Source organism: Amblyomma americanum, chromosome 3, assembly GCF_052857255.1.
Source record: "Amblyomma americanum isolate KBUSLIRL-KWMA chromosome 3, ASM5285725v1, whole genome shotgun sequence".
Classification (NCBI taxonomy): domain Eukaryota; kingdom Metazoa; phylum Arthropoda; class Arachnida; order Ixodida; family Ixodidae; genus Amblyomma; species Amblyomma americanum.
The window spans coordinates 207363602-207377346 of NC_135499.1; positions in this window are offsets into that span (position 1 = coordinate 207363602).

Below are 13745 nucleotides of genomic sequence, written 5' to 3' on the forward strand. Positions count from 1 at the left end.
TAAAAACGCAGCCGCCGCGGTCGGGTTCGAACCCGGGAACTCCGGATCAGTAGTCGAGCGCCCTAACCACTGAGCCACCGCGGCGGGGCACGCTTTATTGCAAAATATGCTTTTGTGCGTGTGCGTAGATGGCTGAGAAAAAATAAAAAGGGGACACCAGAGTTTGAAAACTAAGCATTTCGACAGATTTACCTGCCTGGTTGGGTTTGAAGACGTATACTCCACCTCTCCAACCAAAAGATTTCATTTGAAACCCATCATTTCTGAGCCAGCTCGGTTCCTTCATCAGGGGTGACTGGGGGCAGTAGCTAGCGTCTTTAAGTATGGAGGGGAGGAGGGGGTCAAAAGAAGGAAAGCTGTGATGCGAAAGGCGTGGGGGAGGGAAAGGTGGATTGGGTGGGGGGGTAAGCAGAGGGTGTTGGGTTTAGGCTGCGAGTCACGTTGTGGCACTGTGGGGAGGCTGTCAATAAAGACTTTTTTTTTCCTTTGAGTGTTTGCAGAGCGAAGTCCCTAGGCATATATTGGCGGCAGGTTTCTTTTTGTGCGGTTGATGTTGTTCGGGGTTGTTTGGATGTGCCAGGATTCCAGAAGGAGCCTTTTGTGGCAATTTGTTTCGGTTCCAGGGATGCTGGTTTCGTTGAATTTGATTCTGTGGTCTGAGTCTTCGGAATGTTCGGCTACAGGATTGCGCTCTCTTGCGAAGTTGCGGACGTCGTTTTTATGTTGCCGAATTCTTACTTTGAGATTTTTGGTTTCCCCGATGTAGCTTGCGTCGCAGTCGGCGCAAGGAATTTTGTGGACAATGCCTTGGGCTCTTTCGCTCCATGGCCGGTCTTTGGGAACAGGCAGGCAAAGCGCAACAGTGTTTGCGGGCTTGTGGCAAACTGGAGACCCCCTTTTTTTCAGGATTCGGGCGATGATTTCGCTGACACCTCAGACTTAAGGTAGAGTGACGTATTTTGGTGGTGGTATTGGTTTTTGTATGTTGATTTCTTTGCGCATGTTGCTGTATTTTTGAAGTGGAATGGTTTCTTGAATAAAGTATTTTGGGGTAGCCGTTCATGACGGGTTCCTTGAATATCGTGCGCTGCTATTTTTTTCTGTCAAGTTCTGTGCTGCAGTGTGTCTCAACTCTTCTGAACAACGTCTTCACCATTGATGCTATATGGACTGTCGGGTGGTTCGAAGCGAAGTGCAGATACCGGGAGCTGGTTCGCGGTATACGGAGAATTGAAGGGTGTTGTGGTTTCGGGATACGAGGACGTCCAAAAACGGCAGGGAGGTTTCTTGTTCCACTTCCAGCGTGAACTGAATATTAGGTTCTACGGGGTTTAAATTCGAAAGGAAATATTGAATCTCAGATCCTTTGATGACTGTGAAGCAGTCGTCGACATACGTGAGGAAAATACCCGAGGAAAAAACACCAGAGTTTGCATTTGCAATTGCGACACATTTCGCCATGCCAGGCTTACTGCACGGCGGCAGTCTGATTGCAAGGTAGTGTAAATTGGCTTATGCAAATCGCTGAACGAACCCAATTTTCTCTCGTCGCAATGCCGGAAGAGGTGTTACCTTTTCCTGCTCCACGTGCCGCACGAATCAAGCCACGGGCACAGGACTCAGCGGACATGTGCCAGTGAAGAGGCCGCAGCGTCATTGCACTCATCTAGGAATGTGTCGATGCTCGTTTCTCGCGGTTGAAACTCAAAGAGAAAAATATTTCCTGCGCGACTGGGACAACTTATTTGGCTTCTGCCCCAATGTCTAATTGCGTTCGGAAAGCCGAAATAAACTAAATATTTGCCTTCTTGGACACAAAAAACACAGCTCCGATTCCGCTGGAAAATTATGAATAATACCTTCATCAAATTAAACAAAATCGGAAGACGATTAAGCTTCGCGTTAAAGAGTGGAACGCGACAGCGTGTTTGAGCGCCGCCAGGGTATTCCTCATGTACGCATCAGTGCACAAAGACACTTCACGATGACAAAGACCACAACGCATTCACTGAGCCCACTTTTATTTAGTTCGAACCAACGAGCCTTCGTAGCGTGTTCAATCCGCCATGCAGATGCTAATGTTCAGTCTGTACGCGAAAATCTTATTCAGATGATGGTCTACTTGAGAGAAGCCTATCAGGCGTTACCTGATCCACTTGAGTGGATTAATCTATTTGATGAATTGGTGTTTCTGAAGAAATTGTAACTTTACTCCGCCAACCGAAGCCAGGTTGGTGTGTTTTATTTGTGTATTGAATCTCATAATACCCAGTAATAAAGAATAGAAACACCTTCGTGGCGTGTTCTGCATGTGCTCGCATCGCAATCTGAAAGGCCCGGGTTCGATTCTTCGCATTTACACAATAATTTTTTGGAGGTTCTAGCGTTACAACGCCGACGCCGGCTTTTCTGCGACACAAGCGAGCTACTTACCGCTGTCGCGTTAAAATGGAAAACGAGAAGCATTCTTCTACTAAAACAGTGCGCCTGACTACCTTTGCACGGATGCGAAATCCAACACCACAGATATACTGGCGCTGCAGAGATTGCACTCGTAGATGACGTATTTTTTTGCGCTGTCGCACCCTCGACTAGCTTCTCCTCGCTTTATCGGCAATGCGCGCTTTTTGTCATGCTGAGTTATGCCACAGGTGGCATTATTACCCACAGCTGTGTTTCTTGGCGGCTTGTAAACGCTTTTTTTCTTTCAAAATGTTTAAGCTTGCATCAGAGCATAAAGGAGAAAACTACGTTAATTAGGAGCTCATCCGCATGAATATAATCCACCAGCAAGTGATGATGGAATCCTTGTTTCTACTTCACCTATAAGATGCTGTGCATTTCGGCGAGGGACTCGTCGCTGCAAGGTGCCTTGAATGTTCCGGTCCACTATCAGGGTGCGCAGAGCGCAACGTCGTTTCTTTGCGCATTTCAATGGATGAAAACAAAAAAGGCAAGGAAAGAAAAATCAGGCAAACGGGCCAGATTGTTCTCGAAGCCCATAAATCCGCTGTATCGCAGGGCTACCTTCGGCTGTCTGATTACATGTCACCGAATAGTATGCTTGTTTGAATGCTTCTTTGTGTGTTTGTTTTCTTGCTTGCTTGCTTGCTTGTTTGTTTTTGCTCATGACCTTCAGCGTTCTTGGTACTTGTTCTAGAAAATCCTCGTCGGCACGCTTTTCGGCGTCTCCTGGTGCTTGATCACATGTTGCTTAATAATAATAACAATAATTGGTTTTTGGGGAAAGGGAATGGCGCAGTATCTGTCTCATATATCGTTGGACACCTGAACCGCGCCGTAAGGGAAGGGTGAAGGAGGGAGTGAAAGAAGAAAGGAAGAGAGAGGTGTCGTAGTGGAGGGCTCCAGAATAATTTCGACCACCTGGGGATCTTTAACGTGCACTGACATCGCACAGCACACGGGCGCCTTAGCGTTTTTCCTCCATAAAAACGCAGCCGCCGCGGTCGGGTTCGAACCCGGGGCATGTTGCTTGCAAACACCCGTTCGTGCGGCACTGCGCAGTACACACGTGTCGTAGTACACTCCTTGCATGCGAGAAATAAATACGCTATGGAGCCTGGAGCTTCTTTGTTTTTATTTTACTTCATTTTTTCTCTCGGTCAAAAATTCAGAATGCTGCAGTAAACAAAGTCATGCTTTTGTTGCTTTTGCACGAATTAATTATTGTGCTGCTTACCCCCTTGCTTCTGCTAATAAAATAATTTTTGGCTCTGGCCTGAGCTCTGTAAAATTGCGCCTAGTGACCAATAAAGCTGAGTCGAAGTTAATAATAATAATGATTGGTTTTTTTGAGGAAAGAAAATGGCACAGTATCTGTCTCATATATCGTTGGACACCTGAACCGCGCCGTAAGGGAAGGGATAAAGGAGGGAGTGAAAGAAGAAAGGAAGAAGAGGTGCCATACTGGAGGGCTCCGGAATAATTTCGACCACCTGGGGATCTTTAACGTGCACTGACATCGCACAGCACACGGGCGCCTTAGCGTTTTTCCTCCATAAAAACGCAGCCGCCGCGGTCGGGTTCGAACCCGGGAACTCCGGATCAGTAGTTCCCGGATCAGTAGTAGCCGAAGTTAGAAAATTATTTTGCGAGCGATGGTTCCCAAGGCGATTTACGTCCTCTGAAGTTCGAAAATTACCACAATAAATGTGTTTCCAAGCGCAGGATCGGTGTGTAGATGATATTTGGCCGACTTGACAAGCACACATTTCCGGAGGAAAGCATGTACCAAACGACTGAAGATAGTCCGAATGATTCATCGACTCACCACCTGAACGTACTACTTTTTGTGGTTGTTGCTCACTTCCACGTGGCAACGAGCAGTAACTCTTGTTTGCTTGGTTCAGCCTGGTTGCACGTAATTTCTGCATGGTTCAGTTGTTTTCAATGCTAACGTGCATCTAGGAAAAACAGTCTACCGGCAGAAATCGGGTTTAATACGACCTGGCTGAAACTCTTCCGGGTCTCAGAAATGAGAGATAGTCCGGTCTTACTCTGAAACAAAGAGTCCTAGTTATCTGCAGTGTGCGAGCAATCAGCCGTGGTGTGTACCAGGTGCGAAATCAACCATAAAATCACTTTAACTTGCTCCACTTGGTAGGAGTCACGTTATAATTATGATGCGCAGAATTATGAGAGAGCGCGAAGCTCGAACTCCGCTGGTAAACGGCATGTGATTATATACCATGGCGTGCCATGTCAACAAGGCGCTGGAGGTGTATACTATAAGTGGCGACGCGGTATTTTCCCGTGCCTATAACTTCCAGTGGAGAGAGGCTCCACGAGAGTCGTGACGCCACTCTCTTAGGCGAGTCATATCCCATCACCATGGGCCATGAACGCGGATAGGCGTTTTCAAACAACCCGCGGGCGTCAGCCCAAACGAGCCACACAAGTAGCCACGACAACGGCTCCCGAAGAACAAAACAAAGCACGCGGCCATCCAGATTCAGCCTCGGACACTGCTGCTGATTCCATCTTCAAAGAGCGGCGAATGCAAAAAAAAAAATGAGCGCAGTAATACGACGAGTCTCGTCTGCTTCAAAACAAATGGAGACGAAAGATTGATCGCAGAGAACCTCGTTATGCCTTCGTGTTTTGTAAACAAGGCTGTCATGTTGTTGGTGCTTTGTTTGCCTTGCTCTCGCGGAAGGGGCTACGATAGGTTTCCAGCTATAGCGTTGCGAGGAGTCACCCGACTTATTTATTATGTTTTGAGATCGTGAATACCACCATTATTGTGTTCGACTCTGGTCCATTGCTCTTCCACATGGCAGGCGCTTGCATCTGCGTAAACATAATGCCGTGAGAAGAGATTCGAGTAAGTATGAGTCCCTGTGGGTATGTTGTGGATTTGTACAAATGGAAAGCACCCGTTTGTTTCGTTGTCACGACTGACACCGACATAAACCCTAAGCGATAAGTTTTGTTCACCTTCATAATTCCGCATTCGTTTAACTTTAAATTAATTCTGTGTGAAAAAAAAGCACGGCGCAACACCGTTGCTTGTGCCACATAATTCTTAAGATCACCTTTTTATGTTCTACAGCAGGACAGTACATCTCCAGCTTTGGTTCGGCCACAAACAAAGGCTCTTCCTTCCCTAAACTTATTATCAAGGCTTTCGCGCCGAATCCGTCTGCATATCAGAAGTAAAAGTTAGTCTGCAGCGAAAAACGTTACCTGCTGTTACAAAAGTTTTCTCTTTTGTGCGGCTTGTTAAGCACGATATTCTTATTGGTGCCTTTGGGAGTGATTTCAAGGAGGAAATAACGCATATCAGAATGCCTCTTCAGAATGCGGATGAGCTGATGGTCCACAGTCACCTTCACTCTGTTGAATGTCTAATGCACTTGGAGCTTATTCTTGCCTGGCGTAAACTTTTACACTGCATGTTAGAAAGCGCAGATCCGAAGTAACCGCGATGAACTTGTGAGGTATTCGTTTTGCGGTGACAAAATGAACCACTTGGCTGTTGCAAATGAGCTGGTGAGTTGAAATTAGGCATTATTAGTTTTGCCAGAAAGATCACCCAGGAAATTGAGAAGGTGGGGGTGGGGTCCTTAGCTCATGTTCGCCCAATTACCCAGAAGTAAATAAATTGGGACAGATATAAAAGAAACAAGCAGGAAGGCAGTATCAATTAAATTAAAGGTTAAAGAAAAAGGTGGCAACGACAGTGAAATTTTCTTTTTTTTTTTCCTCAATGAGATGTATAACACCCGTTGCGCTTATCTATCCTGTGCAAGTTAGCACGCTCTTCTGGTGAACAGGTAACAAGTCGAGGATCAAGTGACGAGGAAGCGCACACTTGCTTCTATGAAGAAAAATAATTAGGAAAAAATGAAACTTCTTTGGATTAAGCCGGAAACGCGCCATTTGAAAACACTTGTTGCTGCAAGGTGTGAAGACGACTCGACCCAGCCGTGTAGACGGCAAAGAAGCTTATGCGGGATGTGCGAGCCCAATCCTGCCACACTCACTGGCTTCCGCGAGAGTCGTAGACCAAAAAAAAAAACGCGATAACCTTTGAGCTTGACGTCAGATGTATCAGAAGCTGTGCGACGCCTCTTAGTAATGTTTTCACACATGTCGATTCTAGATTTAAAGGCATTCAACTAGTTCTGGAATTCTGTCATACTTGAGTGTCTTCCAAAACACGTAACCTTCGCCACAACTTGGAGTGTGCCGAAGGCAACAGACTCGCATCATCGCGTTTCACTCGTTGGAAGGTTTATAGGCTGTTTCACACTTATAGGAAAACTGGGAGCACGTAGTCACCGTGCTTTGCGAAGCGCTGTCGTCAACAGCCGGGGAGGACCTAAAGAAAAGGCACATAGCACGAGCGACTGCTGTTTCCGCGTAAGCGCCTGCGGTGCCCACAATCCTCGTCGGCTCTATCCCGCTCTCGGCGGAAGCGCTTCTCTAAGCGTGGTAAGGCCACGTGCTCCCAGTTTCCATCTAAGTGTTAAACAGCTTGTAGGGACAACGGGATGCCACACTGAAATCTATTTAATTTCGTTACGTTTCAGAATCATTTCGTTAAGAGGCACATATGAAAACGCGTAAAATGAGGCAACTTTTCCTTAAGACGTGGGCGTTCCTCTGTACATATCTAAGATGGCGAGAACCCTGATTCAACACCGCTTGCCTCTGGTATGTTTCGAAAATGCGCGACCATGCTTACCAGACGCATGCTGCTGGATTTGTTCGTCTTGTTGTATTAGGTTAGGTGGTGTAATATGCCCGGAGCGCGATCTCCAACAGATGCCTTGTGCGTAATAGCCCGATGCGTGTGTGTGATTTGCTTTTCATGATCGCCGATCCTCGCAACAAGCGAGAATCGGAAGTGCGAAACCAAACAATACGAGGAACCACAATTTCCATCGGCTTGTTTGTATTGTGCATGCTTCCTGCGTTTACTCAAGCTGCTCGAAGCATTGCAGATGAATGTTGTCGGCTTTAAGCGCCAAGCGGTGCCTTCGTAACTCCTGGCTGCTGAATCGTTGCTGGGAACTTTTCATTTATTTCTCTGCTGCCTCAACCCTTTCCTACACAATTTTTCGCAGGTATTTTCCGCTTTCTGCACGCGAGACATGGTGGCGGCTCATACTACCACACCGTCAATACTGCAGCTTTAGTTCTACGTCGTGTTTCGCGCATTGCGAGTCTTTAGTTCGTACCCAATCATGGCAAGCGCCGGAACAAGCGAACAGAAGAAAGACAGTTACATCAACAGCAAAAAAAAAAGGGAACACTGTGTTGACGCAGCATGTTCGCAAAAACACCATTAAGTCTGGCAGCCAGCGACGGCATTTTTCTTCCAGTCGGATAAACAGACGACGTTGACGTTGAGTGTACGGATACTATATCGTTGATATTTTATTTCCTTTCTCTGAGATAGAAAAAAAGAAGAGATAAAAGAATCGGCATATGGATAATCCCCTGCTCTTTCGCCTGCCGGAGACATACAAGATCCGACTGAATGTTGTTTTTGGTGCAAAGCCACGACGCTCTGCAGCGCCACCTGCAAGGGACGTTTAGACGTAGAATATAAGTCGGGCGAAGCAATTTATTCTTTAGGAAAACGTAAATATGCGCCCCAAGAGCCCCTGGGAGCCTACTGTTATATACGGACGACGTGGGCCGAGCAGTCGAACAAAGCTTCGAAACGCGCAGACGAAAGGCAAACATTTTCAAACTTAGCGAAAGAAGACTTCAATAGACAGCCAATAGGCGCGCTCGAAATCTGAGCGGAGCGCTGCGAAGCATGCCCCTCTTCCTGGAAAAGCTTGACAGGCCGCAGCCGCGCTGTTGCCCAGTCCAACTAGATCTACATATTGTACATTCGATGCGCCGTCGGTATTGCACTCGCGCTGTGAATAATGCATACCACCCGCAAGAAAAAGAAAAAAACTGCGAGTCAGAAACTGAGCGCTGTACCACTCCTCACAACACTGCGAGTGCCAAACAGCACGAAAGCGTTCCCCCACAGCGCTTCGTCGAGTGCAGACCAGATACACGCCGAAGAGCACTGCCTTCCTCATAACCATGCAAGTTTCACCATGGCTGAATTATCGAAACGAGAATGACGATAGGCTTTTTTTTTTTTCGCGCGTGTCTTCATTACGCGAAACAGTGGCGCCTCTTTGCCTTCGTTTTAAGTAGCCTGCGCTTCCCATAGATGTAACTTCTATGCCCTTTGCTAACGCAATAAGGAAAGCGAAGTCCTTCGGCGCTCACTGAAATCTGCTTGCCGAATAATCTGCTTGTCGAGAAGGCAATAGCGTGCGACAGCACGAGCTTATACCTTATCTGTATTGGCTTTGAAACCTCAGAGACGCTCTCACCGGCAGTGATTACATAAGACAAGGGTATAAAAAAAAATATAAACCTCGTGTTTTTTTGTTTTTTTTTTGACCCCGGCTTCCGCCCCCAGCCAGAGAGCTATGCTCAATGTGAGCGCTGTCACAGTCCGGAAAATCTAATTTTTCTCCCCGGAAAGACTGCGGTCGTACTGCATTCCTTGTTCCCACACGGTAATAAATTAGTTCTCTGGCATTGCAGTGTCGGTGGCTTGATTTTGAATTTAGTTTCCTCGTTTATATTTTGCGTGCGCATCTGAGCGTTGGTTCAGCTTGCACTCATCATGAAGCTCCTTTGTTGCACGAGCTAAATTTTTGCTTGTCGTGAAAATCCTGTACTAAAAAGGAATTACCTGGAGTTATCCGGACTCCTTTTTGTTCCCGGCAGTGGCAGGCGTGTTTCGATGGGGACGGAAGGCCAGAAAGTCCTGTCGGTGTGCCGATATTTTCTTCTGCGTCAGGCATCACTAGGTGGTCGAAATTGACCGGGAGTCCCCAACTACGACACATCTGGAAACCCGGTCGCAGCTCTGACACTTTAAAAAAATCCAAATTTTTATTTCTATTTAACGAAGTAAGAAGAAAAGCAAGCCGTGCCGCGCTTGCGGCATGGCCTGTTACGGCAAATTATCTCCCCTGCTGCGCTCGGGATGGCGGGGAAAGGACAGGTACAGTTATTTCTTACTCTTAAAACCATTTACTAAGGTTCGGCTGAGCGACTCTTCAACTCTAGTGCCCGCGCGGCTCCAGCTGCACCATTTCCAGAAACTTAGTTGCGCACACGCTTTTCGTGCTCCACCGTCGACTCCTCGTTCCTCGAAATCAAGAAGTCAGTTAATTTCGGAACGTTCTTTCTATTATTCCTGTGTTTCGCGATTACTACTTTAATTTTTTTTTTGAATGGCAACTCTTAAAAGTTGAATTTCAGGCGGGATAAAAGCAAGTTTGGAGACACGTTGCAGCTGTCTTAAATCACGTTGTCTTCAGCGGCCGCAGGGCACGTTGTCTTTGAGACGAATCCGCCGCTCCGGGCCCCGCTATTCAACCTTTCGTTGGATTTCCTGCCCCGAAATATGGCAGTAGTTTACTGTTCAGGAGAAGTGAGTTAAAAAACGGGGATACGAATAATATACCGGAACGTACGGCATGTAAGACGCTCTAGAACGCTGCTCTCATGAACAGCCCGCTAAGCTCCTCATACTTCCAAACTGAGAGTGATGGCCGAAGTGCGTTAGGTAAGAAAGGCGCTGCATGCTGCATGAGAGCAAACATTTGGACAATGCCTCAGCCACCATTGAACCTGACGAGAGAACCACGACTACATGTTTACGCCAGGTTCCGGAAGCAATCATGACAGTGCGAAAGTGGTTAACCCGGACGAGATTCGCCTCCGGGTCCCGAGCCGGAGATTGCAAGCGGAGCAACGAACACATTCTTTTTTTTTTTCTTTCTGCGTTCGTCACGTTAGCGCTCGCACCTTCATTGTTGGCGTCGTAGCCTCCGGGCCGCCTCCTCTCAACTCTCAATAGGGCGCTGCAGTGCCGAGCGGCGCAGTTCCAGAAAACACGTCCTCTGACCACACCTTCTCTGCAGCGCGATGATAACGGCGCCTGCTGAGCCATTTCGTTTTTTGTTACTGGCGCGGCCAAGAGAACGCAACTGCATCCAGACCGCCGCCACGGAAATGACAAGTCTCTTTGGAGTTCCTGAGAGCGCTCTTGGGAGACGTAAGTACACATTCGGTGTGAATAACGCGCTACACGCTAACCAAAACGACACTGGAACGGGGGGACACAGGACAAGCGCGCACTAACAACTGAGATTTATTCTGGTACGAGGGTAGATAAATGCATTTCATGCACATGCTGAAACTATCAATTCATCGCCAACGGCTGTGTCGCACGCTCATTCGTTTCTTGATTAGATGTAACTCCTCACTTGATAACAACACCGAGGGTGTGCTTCCGCACTCGTTTTCACCGGCCTCCCATATCTCAAAGGCTACTTTTATTTCTCTTTCTTTGTTGTCTTTTGCCCGAGCAAAATTGTGGTCCGTTCAAATGCAGGTGAACATTTGTGATTTGCACAATGACAAGGTTTGCAGGATTCGTTATTGTTCCTAAGTTATTACTGCACTCTTTCAACCTGGTGTTTAGACATCTGCCTGATTGACCTATGTAGCTCATGCCGCATGACAAGAGAATTTTGTAGACTATACCAGTGGCACATTCTACGAACTTTTCTTGGTGTGGGATACTACATGTGTTAGCTACCTTTTTCCCCGATTTATTCATTTCATGACAAAGGCTCACTAATTTCCGGGGTGCGGTAAGCACCAGGGGAACATCATATCTGTTTGCTACTTTTTTAAGCCGTGCGAAACATTATGTACATAAGGAATGACAGCCACACCAGCACCCTGCTCTGCATGCTTTTTTTGCGGTCTTTTGCTATCCAGTAACTTCTGTAGATTCTTTTCGACGCACTTTTTCGACGAACTGGGGATCTTCAACGTGCACTGACATCGCACAGCAATAGTAATAATAATAATAATTGGTTTGGGGGTAAGGAAATGGCGCAGTATCTGTTTCATATAACGTTGGACACCTGAACCGCGCCGTAAGGGAAGGGATAAAGGAGGGCGTGAAAGAAGAAAGGAAGAAAGAGGTGTCGTAGTGGAGGGCTCCGGAATTATTTCGACCACCTGGGGATCTTTAACGTGCACTATCGCACAGCACACGGGCGCCTTAGCGTTTTGCCTCCATAAAAACGCAGCCGCCGCGGTCGGGTTCGAACCCGGGAACTCCGGATCAGTAGCCGAGCGCCCTAACCACTCAGCCACCGCAACGGGTCATCATCGCGCAGCACACGGGCGCCTTTTGCGTTTCGCCTTCATCGAAACGCGGGAACTTCAGCTCAGTAGCCGAGCGCTCTAACCACTGAGCCACCGCGGCGGGTGTCATTCCTTAAGCCTCATTGCATTTCTTCTACGTTCAGCACATTTTAGCCCCACAAACAGCGCATTATTACGTTGCGTTTTACGCGTTACATCCTTGATCACTTTAACCTAAATAAAAGCAATTTAACTTTCTCAGCGCTGTCCCCGCATCGTCCGCACGAAACACGACCATCTTCGCGGAAACCGCACTCGACGCGTTCTCTCAGCCAGCGTATATCGGCTCTTCCCCCAACACAGCTGACGACGCGCTACCACGTCTTTCATTCGCACCATATGCTTCTCTCCGCTACAATGGACGATTATCGAGTTTTTTTTAGCGTCTTAGTGTGAAAGACGGGTCCAACATTTTTTCCCAGGAAACTGGGCTGCACGCGGGCTTTGTGATCGATGGCGACTGATTCTGCTGTACAGGCCAAGGCTGCCCGTCTACTGGCACAAAGCGGTTCTCCAGAATAATTGCACTCGGCCAGCGAGGAATGAGCGGTTCTCTTTGAGCTGTTATCGCGAACCTCTCTTCTTTCACAGGCGGTTCTTTCCTGCCTGCTGAGTCCACTCGCGCAATTCGTGAACAACACATTGTTTTCTCAACGGGTACGATTCAGTCGACGAAATAGCAGCTCCGTGTCTAAGAACATTCCCCAAAGTACCCCGTTCTTTGATATACATACGCAATGCGCCGTAATACTGAAGAGAAGTGTACGGAACAGCTGCAGAAAGAGCCTTGCGGAATTTGGCGCCATGAAAATTTGTCTCGCAATAAGATCACAATAGAACTCGAATTCTTTACCGGCAGCACTTCGCGCTCAAGGCACGCACTATCGACAGTGAAGTTTTTGTACTTTTTTACTTCATAAATCTTTGTTTTATTCTTATAACCATCCCCCTTTCATGCCCCGAGGCAAAAAGAATCGCTTTATGAAAAGAATGGAGTCTGTATGGGAATTATTTTCAATATTTTCTCGCTTATCACGCCCGCAATATGCTCGACGTTTTTCTTAATCTACGTGCATTTAGGTGTCCCTTTTTGTGTGTGTGTGAAAAGGTCCCGAACATTTATTAAGGCAAGCGTGGGCGTGCTATCACGAACATTCGGCACTGGGAAATATTTACAAGAAACAGAAAAAAGTGCCTCCGAATGGACTGCGAGCTGCACAGCCACGCTCAAGGACGAGCGTCGTGTTAGTAACATTGCTTGCTGCGGGTGCACTATCCCTCTTAGCTTGCCTCAGACCGGCTGGCTGGCCAGCTGGCCCTGGTCATCGGCACCAGAGTGATGCGATGCGAAGCTACTCTCTCTGGCTCGCTCTCAGTAGTGAGAAGAATAAAAGTAATAATAATAATTGGTTTTAGGGGAATGGAAATGGCGCAGTATCTGTCTCATATATCGTTGGACACATGAACCGCGCCGTAAGCGAAGGGATAAAGGAGGGAGTGAAAGAATAAAGGAAGAAAGAGGTGACGTAGTAGAGGGCTCCGAAATTATTTAGACCACCCGGGGATCTTTAACGACCCGCCGCGCTGGCTCAGTGGTTAGGGCGCTCGACTACTGATCCGGAGTTCGCGGGTTCGAACCTGACCGCGGCGGCTGCGTTTTTATGGAGGAAAAACGCTAAGGCGCCCGTGCGCTGTGCGATGTCAGTGCACGTTAAAGATCCCCAGGTGGTCGAAATTATTCCGGAGCCCTCCACTGCGGGAACCTCTTTCTTTCTTCTTTCACTCCCTTCCCATACGGCGCGGTTCAGGTGTCCAACGATATATGAGACAGATACTGCGCCATCCCCCCCCCCCAAAAAAAAACAATTTTAAAAAACCAATTATATATATTTAACGTGCACTGACATCGTACAGCACACGGGCGCCTTAGCGTTTTTCCTCCATAAATACGCAGCCGCCGCTGC